The following is a 17,290-nucleotide window of genomic DNA, read 5'->3' on the forward strand; positions in this document are numbered from 1 at the left end:
AAAAACCCAGACCCATCTTCAAAAAAGTCCCATTTGGGCTTTCTAAATCCAAAATTAGAACCCAATTCCACTTTGGATCCAGATTCCGGATCCAATTCTATATTGGATCTCAGACTTTAGATCCAATTCCATTTAGGATTCCAGAATTCAACTTCATTTTGGATCTCAGACTTCGGATCCAATTCCATTTAGGATTCCAGAATTCAACTTCACTTTTGGATCTCAAACTTCAGATCCAGATTCCATTTAGAATTCCAGACTTTGGATCCAAATCCATTTAGGCTTCCAGATTTTGGATCCAACCCCATCTTGGACCCCAGATTTCACACTCAATTCTAAATTTCAAATCTCATTTAGATTTCTTTCACCTTTCATTCTGATTTCAAAATTTTAAACCTAGAGTTCCACTCTATTTTCAAATTTCATCTTAACTCTCAATTCTAGATCCATTTTGAAATCCATATTCAACTTTCAATTCTTATTTCTTAAACTCCCTTCTTCAAATTCAGGTTTATCTCAACTTTGATTATTTCAAAACTCAAGGTCTATTCTAAATCCTAAATCCTAAATTAGAAAATCTAACTTCTCCAAGTCCTTTTTCAACTTTCATCATATTCTTCATAATTTCAAAATCACTTGGATAAAATTTCCAAAATTCTTTCAAAAGAGCATACATCTTTTGCATTTACACAAGCATGATTCTTTGTGCATTTTCTAGACTTAGAATAAATTCTTAGACAAAATTAAGGCAAAGCAAAAGGCATAAATTCAATCCTTGGTTCGATTACCTATGGTAAAGGCGCCAAGAATGGTCGAACCTCGTACTGATCAGCGAGCCCTGTCTCCCTATTTTCTCGCAAATATTTCAAAACGAAGGCGAGTAATCTTTTAAAATCTCTTCAAAAATCAAGGTCAAGTGAGACCTTCGCAGAAGATTCCCTCTCTCTCTTCTTTCTTTTCTTTTCTTTTCTCTTCTCTCTTCTTTTCTGTCTTTCATTTCTTCCCTCAAAAAAGAGAAATAGAGGTTGGAAAGGAAAAGAAAGAAAGAAACCAAGAGGAAAAATTTTGCGATGATCACAAGTGGTTGATACAGTTGAGATTTTCAGATGGATACGTCTCTAACATTGCTTGGGCTATGAAGATAGACGATGGACACTTATATGGGTTAAAGAGCCATGATTGTCATGTCATCATGCAACGGTCGATTCCCCTAACATTCCATGATATGCTAGACAAACCTATATGAAGAATATTATCTAAGTTGAGTAGATTTTTTAGAACATTGTGTGCATCGGATGTTATAGTAACTGAGGTAAAGAATCTCGAGGATTCTATCGTCACTACTATCTGTTAGCTAGAGAAGATATTTCTGCCAGCATTTTTTGATGTTATGGAACATGTGATCATACATTTGTCATATGAACTTAGGGTTGGTGGTCTTGTGCAATATCGGTGGATGTACCCATTTGAAAGATATATTTTTATTTATAATTTTCTCTCTAATGCTATTGAGAATTTATTATATTATGAGATGTATATTATTGACAGATGCATGTTTGACCTCAAAAAAAAGGTTCGGAATAAAGCAAGAGTGGAGGGTTCAATTTATGAGGCATACACTTTAGAAGATATTTCAAATCTCTCATCTACGTACTTTGAGCCTCATATTCCAACATGTTACACTTGCCCACCTCGTAATGATGATGGAGAACAAGTTATTGTGGCTGACAAACTATCGATATTTAAACCACTTGGGTATGTCTTTGGCAATTATCGGTCAAGACTCTTGGAAGATCGAGAGCAAGACGCAACACAAATCTATATCCTTTTTAATTGCTCAGAGAACGACCCCTACATCGAGTAAGTATATATAATATGTTACACTAAGTTCTCTACGTACATGGTTTGGTAATATAATAAGTTGTTAAGTACAAACAATTTGATCTGGAGTTGCGAAGAGAACTTCCACATCTCACTGATTCAGAAGTACAGAAAGAACGTGAAAATAAGTTTGGGGCATGGTTGAAAGAGTTGGTAAGGACGATGACATACATTCTTTTTGTCTAAACAACAATATGTTACTTAATTGGTCATTTTTACAGTCATTGTGTATGCTTGTAGGTCTGTCATGGTGATGTTAATGACTAAGGAATATGTGATTTACAAAATGGTCCGATCAAAGTTGTGCAATGTTACAACGGGTACATCGTAAATGGTTATCGATTCCATACAAAAGACTATGGTGTAAAAAAGTCAATGATAAATAGTGGCATGTGTGTCATGGGTAGCAGTTACGGTGAAAATAAACTTGCCTACTATAGTGTTATTGAAGAAATAATAGAGTGGACTTACTTAGGCATAAGTAACACAGTAACTTTATTCAAGTGTCATTGGTTTGATCCCACAACAACAAGAGTCGACAAAGCAACTGGTGGGATAGATGATCCGCTGCAGTGGAAGGGTCATGACCATTCTACTATCAGAACAAATTATTGGGATACAATGTGCGACAAGTGGGTGAGGCATGAATTTCGAAACTGCTCAGCAAAGGCTGCACAGAACTGAGTGAAGATGCCTGATGCCCATTTGCACACAAGTGGTTCTAGGACTTTTGAGAGCCACCAAAAGAAAATTATAACTCATTAATATATATATATAATCAAATTTATAAGTATTTTTATATACTTTCTAATTGATTTTTTTTACCATTTAACCTTACAGGAAGCCGAAAAAGGAGGCCCTATGCCTTACAAGGATGTGTTTGTTGAAACACATAAATGTAAGAGCACAAAAGAGCTTGTATCAGAGAAGGCGAGAGCGACAATGGTATGTATTTATTATATTAATAAATATTATAATATATAAGTTACTATGAATTACATTATCATAAATATTATAATTCTTAATTACTAATTTATACTATAATCATTACTTTGTAGGAGTCATACGAGCAGCAGATGGTAAAGCGATATGGCGATGACTCCACTCAGCATCCGCCTTTTGATCCTACAACATGGGCAACTACAACTGGTGAACCCAAAAAAGGTCATGTGTTGTGGTTTGGGAGTAATATGAACACCACAACAGTCATTGCCTCCTCCTGCCAGAGCTCTTAGAGTTCTTCTGCCAGCATCAACTCTCAGCATCTGTTTGACCCTGTTATTTCTTGGGATGGTGTATGTCAGCTTCTTCAGAACACAATGCATGATTTTTTAAATGAAGTCATTCCCAACCTTGTCCATAATGAGTTGTGCAACTTTTTTTCGCGACAAGGGAACTTCATCTGCCTTCAACATGAGCTTCAGTGCCCATCAAGTACGTATAAAATTTATTTCAATATATATCTAAAGTTTTATGTCATTAGTTTAATGTTGTTAGATTTCAATACATATATGCCTATTAACTTAGAACCTCAACACATATATGCATTATTGAATCACTATTAAATTTATTTGGCAGCCTTAGAACACATCTATGCATGAGTGAATCACTATAATTTTTGTTTTTACAATGTTGGAATATATATATGTATGATTGAATCACTATGAAATTTTATTGATAGCATTAGAACACATGTATGCATGATTGAATCACTATAATTTTTTTTTTACAATGTTGGAATACATATATGCATGATTGAATCACTATGAAATTTTATTGCTAGCATTAGAACACATGTATGCATGATTAAATCATTATGAATTTTTTGATAGCCTTAGAACACATACATAAATGATTGAATCAGTATGAATTTTTTTTGACAACCTTAGAACACATATATGCATGATTGAATCACTATAAAATTTTTTGACTGCCTTATAACACATATATGTATGATTGAATCACTATGAAAGTTTTTTGACAACCTTAGAACATATATAAGCATGATTTCATCACTATGAATTTTTTTGGACAACCTTAGAACACATATATGGATGATTGAATCACTACAATTTTTTTTATAGCATTAGAACATATATATGCATGATTGAATCACTATAAATTTTTTTTTATAACCTTAAAACACATATATGCATGATTGAATCACTATGAATTTTTTTTGACAACCATAGACCACATATATGTATGATTGAATCACTATAAATTTTATTTGACAACCTTAAAACACATATATGCATGATTGAATCACTATAAATTTTTTTGACACCTTTAGAACACATATATGCATGATTGAATCACTATAAATTTTTTATGACAGCTATAGAACATATATATGTATGATTGAATCACTATGATTTTTTTTTTACGACCTTAGAACACATATATGCACGTTTGAATCACTATGATTTTTTTTTGACAACCTTAGAACACATATATGCATGATCAAATCGCTATGAACTTTTATTGACAGACTTAAAACACATGTATGCATGATTGAATCACTATAAAATTTATTTGACAACCTTAAAAGACATATGCATGCTTGAATCATTATGACATTAACCTTAGAACACATATCTACATGATTGAATCACTATGATTTTTTTTGTCAGCCTTAGAACAGATATATAAATGATTGAATCAGTATAAAAAATTTTTGACAGCCTTAGAACACATATATGCATGATTGAATCACTATAATTTTTTTTTTACAACCTGAAAACACATATATGCGTGATTGAATCACTATAAAAAAAATTTGACTGCCTTATAACACATATATGCATGATTGAATCACTATGAAAGTTTTATGACAACCTTAGAACACATATAGGCATGATTTCATCACTATGTTTTTTTTTTACAACCTCTGAATTTTGTTAGTGTCCTTCACTTTATTGCTAGTCTATGTGTCATTCAGCCATGTTACTTTGATTGCCTTAGATTAGGTGCATTGCATATAATTTATTTTATTATATTTTGTTTATCAATACTAACATTTTGGTTCTCTTGTAGGATGATGGAGATGATCTGCGTAGAGGAGCTGATGGAGGCATGGATGGAGGGGTAAATTGAGACAATGAAGACGATGATGCTTTGAATCTTGGCGAGGAGTAGCTTCATGTGTTGAATTTGTTTCACGTACTTGTTGTTTCAAACAAAACTCTTTGTATATGTTCACTTGTAACTAATTAGAACTTGGTGAGGATTATACTAGGTTGTTAAATTTGTTTCACTTATAACTTGTGTTAAATTTGTTTCACCTACTTTGTATATGTATTTTTTATGTGTACTTTATTTTTTATACATAGGTTATATAAATTATATAATGAGATTTTTTTTCTTGATATTTATATTTGAAACAAAAATGTTTTTTTTTTTGCGATGGATTAGCGATGGATACTCTCCGTCGCTAATATTCAATGATAGATTTTCCAAAGAAATCCAATTGCAAAATGGCAATGGTATTTGGCGATGAATAATATCTGTCGCAAATTTAGCGACGAATATTTATCTGTCTCAAACACTAAATCAGTTGATGTTTTGTGATGAAATATAATCCAGTGTTAATTCATCACTAAATTGGCGACAAAATTTAGAGACAGATACATATTCGTCGTTAAGTTTTCACGATGGATTAGCGTCAAATATATATCTGTTGCAAAACCAAATCAATGCTTATTTAGCGATGAACTCACGATGGATCATGGCATTCACTAATCCATCATAAATTAGTGATGGAAGTAGCGATAGATCAGTTCTGTCGCTAATTAGCGGCCAAGAAATTGCGACAGATGCTATCCGACGCTAAGTCATTGCCAGTCCATCGCTAAACAGTTCAACAATGGATTTGCGATAGATTAACATCGGATAGCGTCTATCGCTAATCCACAAATTTCTTGTAGTGACTTACCGGATGCGGCCATGGACAATTTGAACGGTGTTTCGATGGATGCAGGTGGTCGGTAATCATGCATAATATTTTGCATTTTATTCATACTATTCTATGCATGATCCAGTGAAAAATTACAGTAAAAACTCATTCTTACCAGTGTTTTTGATCAACTGCTTTAAATTGAAAATAAAGAAAAAAATTGCATATTTCAAGTTTTTTCCTGCATTTTTCAGTGTTTAGTTTTGTTTAGAACTTTTTAATTCTTAGTCTAATTAGTTTTAAAGTGTTCAATTAGTATTTCATTCAGTTTAGAAGAGCTCTTTTTATGAAACACGTTTTTTCAGAAGTACGATTTTAAAATTTTTGAAAAATTAATTAGAGTTTTTTAAAAAAACGTGTAACCTAATTTTTTTAGTATAAATAGTATGTTTTCACCATGGAACATGTTTTTCCTTTTGAGAAAATGCAAGCCTTTTCTTCCTCTTCCTCTTCTCTTCTCTTCTTCCTCCTCGTTCCCAATCGATTCTCCCTCAATTTCTTCCTTTCTTTCTCATTTTCGTCTCACTTTTAACCTTTCTCTGGCATCGGTTCTTCTTACCCCCCTCAATGGAGGCACGTGCAGCTCAAAGGTAAGACCATTTTCTTTTCTTCAACCCTTCCATAAAAAATGAATCAAAAGGTAGGTTTCTTCTCCCACATTTCTTTGTAGTTTCATAGTTTTAGTTCATGCATACATACATCATATCATTGCATATTTAGTGCATATAAATTAGATTAATTTTATTTTTAATATATGAAAATATAAAAATAAAAAAATATAAAATAATTTAGTGTAGTTGTTTTTCTCGATTTGCATACCGAGTTAGATAGTAGTATTTTTTAAGTTAGTTCTTAATTTTGAATTCATGTCAATTCCTATTTTTATCATAATTAATTAGTTACTTTCATTAGACATAAACTAGTTTAATTAAAATTTATATTATATTTAATCATGTTAGTTGATTCATGCTTTTATCATTTTTTATGTATTTAGTAAAGTAGTAGTTGTGTTCTTCGTAAAATAATCATAGTGTCTTACATTTTGTTTTTGTTCAATTCATTAGTTAGTAATAGTTTAATTTATGTTGGTTTGTTTATCTTTAATTAGTAGCCACAATAGTTTTAGTTGTATTGAATACATAATAGCCGATAATTACTATTCTTTTTTATTTTATTCATTTATGAGCATTGATAATCAATTAGTTAGATATTTCAATTTAGTTAGTTATTATTCCCAGCATTCATTAGTAGTTAGGTTTAGCTTTTATTTATTGAGTTACTTCAGTCTTTGATTTCAGTCTTTGATTTCAATCTTGCATGTAATTCGGGTAGGTTAGTCAATTAGCCGATTTCGATAGTTTGTAGTTATTCTTGGTAATTAGGTATTTTAATTTCACATTTTATATAATTCTGGTTGCATGTTAAGTTGATCAATAGTAGTTAGTTTTAATTTCATTAGATTAAATTAGTTTAGTTGTTAGAGAATTAGTTTAGTTAAATAATTAGCTGAATTTTTGTTTTTCTCTTTTATCGTTTCTCTTAAAATGATTAGCTAATATTATTTTTTATGCAAACGTAGTGTTGTAGCTTAAAAGTTAACTTCTAGATTTATTTAGTTAGTTAGTTTTCAATTGATTCATGTATTTAGTTTTAGTTTTAAGCCATATTTAATTTCTTTTGCCTTGCGTAATTAATTAATTCATAGTTGCCGATTTTTGTTCATTTTAATTCATTGTCCAAGGGTTACATTAGATAACGTAGTTAGTTTCTTATTCTAGGTTGTTAAGTTAGCAATATATTTGTTAGCCTTAGTTTAATTCAGAATTATTTTTTTAGTTTTGTCTTTAGTTTACAGAATCCGTTCATATTCACGTTTGTTGTCAATTAAAATTCGTTTAGTCATTTGAGACTTAGTTAGATTTCATTAGGTTATTAAAGTTAGTTTGTTCCTTTTAAGTCCACATTTTCTTGAATTAGAATTAGTGCTTTGTTTATTTTATTGCATATTCAATTGGATTTCATTAAGTGTTAATTTAGCTAGTTTAAATCCACAATTTTAGTGTGTTTCAAGAATTAGTTAGTTGTTGTTTGTTACAAATTAGTTTCTTTCTTGTTAGTTAGTTTTGTTATTTTGTGATTTAGTGCTTTAGTTTGTTACCTATTAGTTCATAAATGTTACATGTAGTTAATTTGTTATTAGTAGTTAGATTCTTGTTTTTGTCATTTTTCTTTGAATTAACATTGATTTTTTATCTAGTTTTTCTTTGTTTTGTGTTTTTATTTTGCAAGAAAGTGGTTAAACGTAAGGCGAGCTCTCAAAAGTACCCCTAAAGAGTTTTCTGAGGTCCCCAAAAAGGTTCCCTCAAAAAGTCATTTAAGCCCCTCAGGGAGCCCTCAATAAGCAAGAAGAACATAAATAAAATTCAAGAAAGGGACTAGAAGCTCAAGCATTGAAGACCCTTCTTCTTTTATTTTTAGCTTAGGGTTTATTTTATTTAATTCATTGAGTTTGTAATAAGGCTACTTTATTATTTTTATTTGTTTAAGCCCTCCGCAGAGGGTCACACTCTTAATTAATTAATTCTTTTATTTTTCAAGACAATAAAGAGTAAATTAGTTTTCTATGGAATAAAAAATGTTTCTCTCGTTTCTTGAGATCGACCCAGACTCCACCATTTGTGCAAGTCAGTTTTTAGTATTTGGTGTCTGGCTTGCATAAATCATTTTCATCAAAAATATCTTTTAAAAATCTATTTCATAAAACTTACACTAGTCGGCGTTCTCCTCAACCAATGATTTCATATTTTCATATAGTATAGTATTATTCATTTTTAGTGTTTAACATGTTATGAATACATTTATGAACAAGTTAGTCTCTTAACCCATTCTAATGACCCTTTTAATATTGTTATTCTGGAACCGATTTAGTCATCCTGGAAACCAATTCAGTGGTTTCTGAGAGCAGTTCAGTGTATTTTGAGATCGGTAATAGAGTTTTTGAGACTGATTCAGGGGTTTTCTGGATGGATTCTGAGATTTTATTGACCAGTTCAGGGTCTTTAACGGCTAGTTTGAGACCATTTTCAGGCCCAATCTTGGATATGACTCATAAAAGCTTGTCTTTATCATTAATCTCATACTTTGGGTGACTTTAACATGATATAAGGTATATTTCATGTTGTTTTGAGTTATCCATGATTATTTAAGCATAATATTATGATTATATATATATACACTATATTTGTGTTGTAACATGCTTTATATATACTTACGATAAAAGATCTTGATCAATTTATTTTTGCAATCATCAAAGTTATCTAAGTTGTGTTGATTGAGGGTTCTTTGGATCGTGTTGAGCTTGAAATTCAATATTACGATTGTGTGTGATTTTATGAAATAATGATTCTACCCAATGGTAGGTTATTGTGTTCCAAATTCACATAGGTTGTAATGGTAGGTCTGTACACCAACCCATGAAGCATGTTCGTATCCAAAGGTACAATGTTGAATTGCCTCATGGTTACATGATCTACTAATTTCATCAATTTGAAATCAATTTTTTGAGAATTAAGGAGGTGAAGCAACTCTGAGTATTATCATTTTCACCAAAGTAGAACAATAATAACTCTATTATGTTTGCCTTAGAAAAGATAAATAATAAAGGGTCTCATGATTACCTTTTTGATATGAATATCATAAGGATCATTTAACTTCTCACTCATACAGAGAATAAAACAATCGATCAGAAGGTTTTCTATGAGAAGTGAGAGCGCTTAAATAGACTTAGCCTGTTGCTTTTGCAATAATGAGTGGCTAAAAATATTAGAGATATCATTTCTCACTGCAGGACAATAAATTTTTTTTTGAAAGCCATTGAAGCAAAAATTATTAATTTAAATGAGATTTCATCTTAGGCCATATGGATAAGAAACTTCATTTTGGGTCTAGGTATAGTGGACTCTATTAGGAGGCCACTAAAAATCTTATGTGATAATGAAGATGTTGGATTGAGAATCAATTAATGTGTATTAATACAATCAATACAAAAGAAATGAATGTGAATCCTCTTATTAAAGGGCTAGCACCGAGATTATATTTTCAACATGTAATGAGGATAGGTCTATTTGATTCCTTTTGATGTATAACAATACATTATGGTTATATATGGTCACATTTATAAAACTAAATTGATTCTCTATAGTTTTTATACATTGTTAATTATGTATAAAGTGTCTCTCATTTATGAAGAGACATTAGCAGAATAACAATATTAAAAGGACCAATAGAATAGGTTAAGAGACCAACATGTTCATAAATGTATTTTTGATATGCTAAACATTGAAAATAAATAAGATTGTAGTACATGAAAATATGACATCTCATATAGAAGTGTTCATCTTCATGACTCGTATGATTTATTCTCGTGATACAGAATAGCATATGAACCCAGATGAAAATTGAATTGAAATAAATATAGTAAACCTCAATGAAGTGTTTTTCAATATCAATGGGTCAAGTGGAAGAATGTTGGATTTTGGATCAGATTGGATCCAACCTAAATGTGACCCATATTGACATGGGCACATCAAGGGACATATATGGGAGATGCTCTTGGGTTTTGGGGGTTATAAGACAGTTATGAGACCTCATAACTGTCCATGTATGCCCATTATGGACCTTCATTATGGACCTCTACAAAATCTCTCTATAAATAGGAGATTTGTAGTATGTGATGAGTGCCATTTACGTATTGTAGGTCTCTCTCACCATTTCTAGGTTCAAAGAATCCTGCACACCTTTTAACATTCTGTCCTAGGCTTATTGTGGGCATCAATTGGTTGAGGAGAACGTCGATCACCTGCATCTATCAAATCATCATTCAGATCATCCATGGCCACATCCGGTAAGTGATTCTTTCATGATCCATTTTATGCCAACATTGAGAACTGTCAAACTGGTATAAAACATGCACAAAAGCCTCTAAACCCCTAAAATCAAATAAAAAAAACCTTATTGTTTCTTAGATATAAGAAAACATGGTCTCCTCTTACAAGAACCAGTGAAAAACTTTTTTAAACCGGTTAGAAAAGTCTCTGAACCGATCTCAGAATCCACCAAATCGGTCATCGAACCAGTTCTACTCATTAAAAAAGGTAAATAATGCATGGATCCTGACACAGAATCCTGTTTCAGACTTTATTTGACTCAAAACTGTACATGGGTCAGATCCCACAATCTAGACCCAATCCAAATAAATCTTGGGTCGGATCTCATGGACCCAAACCTGAACCAATCAAATCTCAGGTTTGAAACTAGGTCCCATCAGATCAGACAGAGACCCAATCCACCTAAAGCCCATCCGGGTCCTAGACCAGGTCTAGCGAGTTAGGGTCTCACTGGGTCCACTCAAAACCCCTAACGGGTCTGGGTCAGACTCAAACCCAGTCCATCTGGAATCCCTAATGAGTCCGAGTCTGATCGGGTTGGGCGTGGACTTAATCCACCCAAAACTCGCTAATGGGTCTGGGTTTGGATTGGGTCTTGCTAGACCAATTGCAAACTTGATCCACCCGATCTCGACAATGGGTTCAGGTCTAGATTGGATCCAATCGAGTCGGGAGCAGACTCGATCCACCCAAAACTTCAAAGGGTTTCTGTTCCCGAATCGGGTCCCCCACCCTGGTTGGGTTTTATTGTAGCTTCTATATTAAAATCCGACAACTCCCTCCCTGAAACTGAATTGTTTCGGTTTATCAGGGTTCCACCCCTCGCCCCACTAGCCTCCATTTGGCGACCGCCACCGATGGCCGACCATAGTCACTATCGATGATGACCACTCTCTGGTGGCCAGCCATTGATGGAGGCGAGTGGTGGAAGGGGGTTAAACCCCAAACTGAAACCTTTTAATTTCTCAGGGTGCCGCCCCCTTCCATTCTTATACGACCATTGCCATCAATGAACGTGGTTGATGACCAACCTTAGGCACCGTCGGCAATGACCAGTTGCAGATTCGGATGGGACTGGTCTCACCTACAACCAAGAGTGACTACCATCGACAGCCAGCCTCCACCATCAATGGTGAGGGCCGGCCTCTGGAGACCTACTGTGACTATGGCTATGCATGCATGTAACCCCCACTCATCTTCCACTATATAAGGAGACCTCCCTGGATGCTTAATGGGAACATACGTGGTTATAGGGTTTCATTCTAAGTCTCTGGGTTGTAGGGCCGTGCTCACCTTTCGACTTGGCGGTATGGGCTCATCGAGGGCATCATTTGGCTGAGGAGAACACTGACAATCCACCTCTATCAAAGGTTCAATCAGATTGACCATGAAGGCATCCGGTAAGTAGCATTATCCTGTTTATGCTAAAATTGAGTTATGGGCCCATAACTCAATGTTGACATAAAATGGATCGTGGAAGAGCCACTTACCGAATGCGGCCATGGACAATTCGAACGGCGCTTCGGTGGATATGGGTGGTCAGCATTCTCCTTAGCCAATTAATGCCCACAATGAGTCTAGGCTAGAATGCTGAAAGGTGAGCAGGACCCTTTGAACTAAAAAATAATGAGAAAGACCAACAATAAGTAGATGACATTCATCACACCACTACGGGTCTCCTATTTATAGGAAAATTTGGTAGAGGTCCATAATGAGCACTGGTGGAAGTCCATAATGGGCATACATGAACATTTATGAAGCCTCATAACTATCATGTAACCCCCAAAACCCAAGAGCATCTCCCATGTATATCCTTTGGTGTGCCCATGTCAATATGAGTAACATCCAAGTTGGATCCGATCCTATCCAAAATCCAACAATCTGGCCTATTGTCCCCAACCAAAATCACACCACCATACATCAATTGTCTGAAAAAAAAGGCTATCATCCATCGGCTCCTTGCGATGTTTTGCTTGCCTCTCCCTTCCACATTGTTCTTTGGAGCTATTTGCACATAAATCAATGTGAAAGCCAAATGAACATGTTTTTTGTGACACTTCATTACACGAGATGCACAACAAACCACTAGCCATTTAAACAATTCAGAGCAGCAACACAACAAAGTTAGACAAACTTTTTTTTTTGCGACAATCATTACACATGGCATGTATCACAGACCACCATCCATTTGAACAATTCACTCGATAAAAAACTTGAAAGTGTATGACACATCCACTAATACTCCAATGAACAAACAATACTCTCCATAAAAGACTCTCCCTTGAAAAGTCGTTTGGCGACACTCAATTACACAGGAACGAGTTCTTGCAAGGTTCTAGCGAGGTGTGAATACCTATGGGAACAGAAGGTGACAATGGCAGAGATAGCCATGGGAACGGAAGGTTCGATTCATTGAAGGGAAGCTCGTTGTTACTTTGTCTTGGTCAAACTCTTCGTGCACAGCTTCTGGTGGTCACCTTACCTACGCTAGGCCTATGAGGCAGTCTGGTGCAAGGAAGGGGTCTACAATGTTCCTAACAGTCAGGGAAGGTAGGGCGAGGAGGGTGTGGGTGTCGGGCAGCAGGGGCACTCAAGATTTTCAGATGTGGCTATTTCAGGGCAATGCTTTTTCGGATCTAGAACAGTCTATTAAAGGAATACACTGGTGGCAATCCAGGGCAGTGAACTTAACATTTATGGATCGCATACAGAAGTGTCTAGCGTCAATAGACCCTGTGTTTTTTATCACGAAGTTGTTCCTTCGTTGGTTAGATGCATAGAGGCTGGAACTCTACTATGGTATGACGTCTCCCCTTTGTTCAAAGGAATGAATACTAACTATGTTGAACTCGGATCAGCGGAGGGCGTTGACGACACAATAGCTAACGCATCGTTTGTTTCAGCCATTGCGAAACGTTTTCGAGGAAAAACGACAGGATGGTGCTGTAAGTCTTGCGTTTCCCTCAATGATCCAATGTATGATTCCTGTACAAGATGTAGGTTTGCTCGGACCAGCAACGATGAACGATTGAGTATGGAGGCTGCTTCTGACCGAGCAGCTTTGGCGAGAGCAAGCGGGCTGCACTGAAATCTGAGTCAGCTGATTGCGAACCCTGGGTGGACGTGCATTTGAGATGCTTTTGGAAGTTATAGAAACTTCGACAGCAATATGCTGCTTATGGGGGTAGGTGTTGAGATAGATATCTTCAGCGACAATCTCACATCCTCTTACCAAAATGAGAATCGTATCGTTGGAAGGTTGTTATCAATGATAGTTACTCCAGTATTTTCCTTATCTTTTAGTGTGGTCTTTCCCTGTTTGTTTAAGCCTTACAAATACATTGTATTGATGATTATGGCAATAATAAAATAACAAGAGAAGAGAGAGTTGTTGGGTGTTCTTGTGAACTTAGGCCATTGAAGGCCGAACCACGTAAAATCGTTGTGTTATCCTTTTGTTCACGTTTCATCTTCTTCACCCCGCACGCTCAAATACATCGTAAGTTCACTACATGGTATCAAAGCAACCAAGTTTCACGGGACCATTCAGCAAGAGTTGAACCATGGCAGGCTGCCAAAGCTCCAACAACAATGCCGCCCAGAATCCAATCGTTCCTGAGAAGATGGTTGTTGAACAGGTAACCCCAAACTTGAAGATAACCGCCATCCTATTGAATGAAAACAACTATATCGCCTGGGCTAAATCCGTTACCCTATATCTGAATGGTAAATCACGATTGGGATTTATCAATGGAAAGTGCCCCAAACCGATCACCAATGATCCAAAGCTCGATGAATGGTAATCCTTCAATGACCTGGTGATGTCATGGCTCTTGAATTCTATAGAGCCAAAAGTAGCAGAAGGATTTCTATTCTCGACTACAACAGAGGAAATCTGGAACACCCCCCAAAGAGTTGTATTGTGAGCAATTCAATATCGGTCGCATGTATCAGCTCTCGCAGGATATCCGCGAGCACAAGAAAATTGATAAATCCATGAGCAAATACCTCGGTAGATTCAAGGCTATGTGGGACGATATAGTTGTTTACACGCCGGCCTCAAATGACCCCATAGTCGCCCACAAGCTTAAAGAATAGGAAAAAATATTCCAAGTCCTTGCTGGACTAGGTCCAGAATTTAAAAACTTCAGGAGTCAAATTCTAACTTCGGTCGAACTCCCCTCCCTGAGTAACGTTTGCGCCATCCTCATGCGAGAAGAGATCAGGCATCGGGTCATGAATAGAGGGCATCTGAATCATGTTTCAAGTGAAAACAAAGATCGGGTCGCCTATGTTGCCTCACCGAACTATGACAAAAGCAAAGGAAATGTTGCAAACTTCAACAAGGCCAAAGAAAAGCGACCCATCTACTCACATTGCAAAAAAAGGACATAAGAGAAAAATGTTGGTTCCTTATTGGAAGACCTACCAACAACAAGCTGGACCAGGAGCACAACAAGGCTCCCTCTACTGCTCAAATAGCTCAAACTGGCGAACCAGTCACCGTGGAGAAACTCACAGAGATGATTCAAAGTCTATCTAATGCCACCATCACTGGATCTTGCCTGACTAAAAATCAATCTGATTCAGGTACCATCTCTCACCTTAGCTCTTTAAATGATTGCACTTGAATTATAGACTCTGTCACGTCCGAGCACATGGTCATCTCAAGTGAGTGTATTCTAAATCTTAACTCTAAGAAGCTGCACACACCAGTTACTACAGCTAATGGTTCGTGTATGCTGGTTAATGGAGAAGGAGAAGTATACCTTTTTAATAGTAAAAACCCTTCAAGAGTGCTTCTCACACTGAACCTCACATCAAATATTCTATTAGTAGGGAAGATTACAAAGAAACTGAATTGCAACGTTATCTTAACTCCTAACTCTGATATATTCCAGGATCGCAAAACAGGGAGGAAGATTGGTAGTGGGTACAAAAACTGAGATCTCTATTTCATCTCCGAAGGATGCAAGGCCCTTTGCACTCAGCAACCCACAGATGGCAGAACGTGACGTATTAGATTGGGACACCTGTCCAACAATGTCAAAACTTTGATTCCAGATCTTTTCAATAAGTTTGATAATAACGAATGTGACATTTGCAAATATGCTAGATTGTCTATACCTAGTTTCAGCTCTTCTGACTCTCTATCAGAAAGTTGTTTTGATTTAATCCATTCTGATGTTTGGGGCCCAGCCCCGATGACCTCTTATGGTGGTTATAAATACTATGTTAGCTTTATTGATGATCGATCCAAGGTCACCTGGTTGTTAATTTCTCTTGAAAACTAAAGATGAAGTCTTTTACAAGTTCAAAGAGCTTTGCAAAATCATGGAAACTCAATATGGTAAAAAGGTCAAAGCCATCAAAACTGACAATGGTTTTGAGTACAAAGATACCCTATTTGAAGCCTTTGAAAAAGAAAACGGTATTGACCACCAATGCACCTACGTTAGGACTCCTCAGCAGAACGGAGTCGCCGAACGAAAAAACCGACACCTCCTTGAAAAAATGAGAGCCCTACTGTTTTAAATGAACGTGATCAGCAAATACTGGTGTGAGGCTATTACCACTGCTTGCTACTTGATAAATAGACTCCCTAGTCAACAGTTGGAAAACAAATCTTCGCTTGAAATCCTTAGAGGAAAAAGGTAAATATCAATCATCTTAAAATTTTTGGGTGCACGGTGTTCATCGCCTCAGATCCAACCAGGAGAAACAAACTTGTTCCATGTGCCCTCAAGTGTATATTCTTAGGGTATTCTCTGTCAAAAAAGGGTTACAAGTGTCTTGATGTGGAAAACAACTATCTCTATATCTCTAGAAACATTAAGTTTAACAAACATATTCCCTACTTCACTAACCCCTCTGAGTGCAACAACCTCTATAAGCCTGAGGGGGAGAATAACCTTCCCAACATCAATAGCTATGATGAGTTCGTTATCAATACAGAAGGGAGACCCCCCGAAACAGAGACATAACACACCGATTGCCAAAATGAAGCTTCCAAGCTTCAAGTCGAGACCACTTAGCTAAGAAGGTCAGACCATGTCTCACATCCACCATACTATCTAAAAGACTTCATCACCTTCCATACCACCAACCACCCGTTGGAAAGATACATAGCCTATGACCATCTGCCAAGTCAGTATGTCTCTTACCTTGCCAATATATCCTCCCACAAAGAATCGACCAACTTCCTAGAGAAAAAAGACTCTCACATATGGACCAGAGCTATGGAGGAACTAGACGCCCTTGACAAGAACATAACATAGGAGATCACATACTTACCGAAGGGAAAATGAGCCATTGGATGCAGATGGACATACAAAATCAAGTATCAAAGTGATGGTTCAATAGAAAGATACAAACCCAGGCTCGTCGCTAAAGGCTACACTCAAACTCAGAGGATAGATTATGATGAGACCTTCGCCCCGGTTGTTAAAATAAACACCATCAGAGTGTTTTTATTTGTGGCTTTCAACAAGCAGTGGAACCTTTATCA

This window comes from Nuphar pumila, chromosome 17, assembly GCF_984573655.1.
Source record: "Nuphar pumila chromosome 17, dmNupPumi1.hap1.1, whole genome shotgun sequence".
NCBI classification, from domain to species: Eukaryota; Viridiplantae; Streptophyta; class Magnoliopsida; order Nymphaeales; family Nymphaeaceae; genus Nuphar; species Nuphar pumila.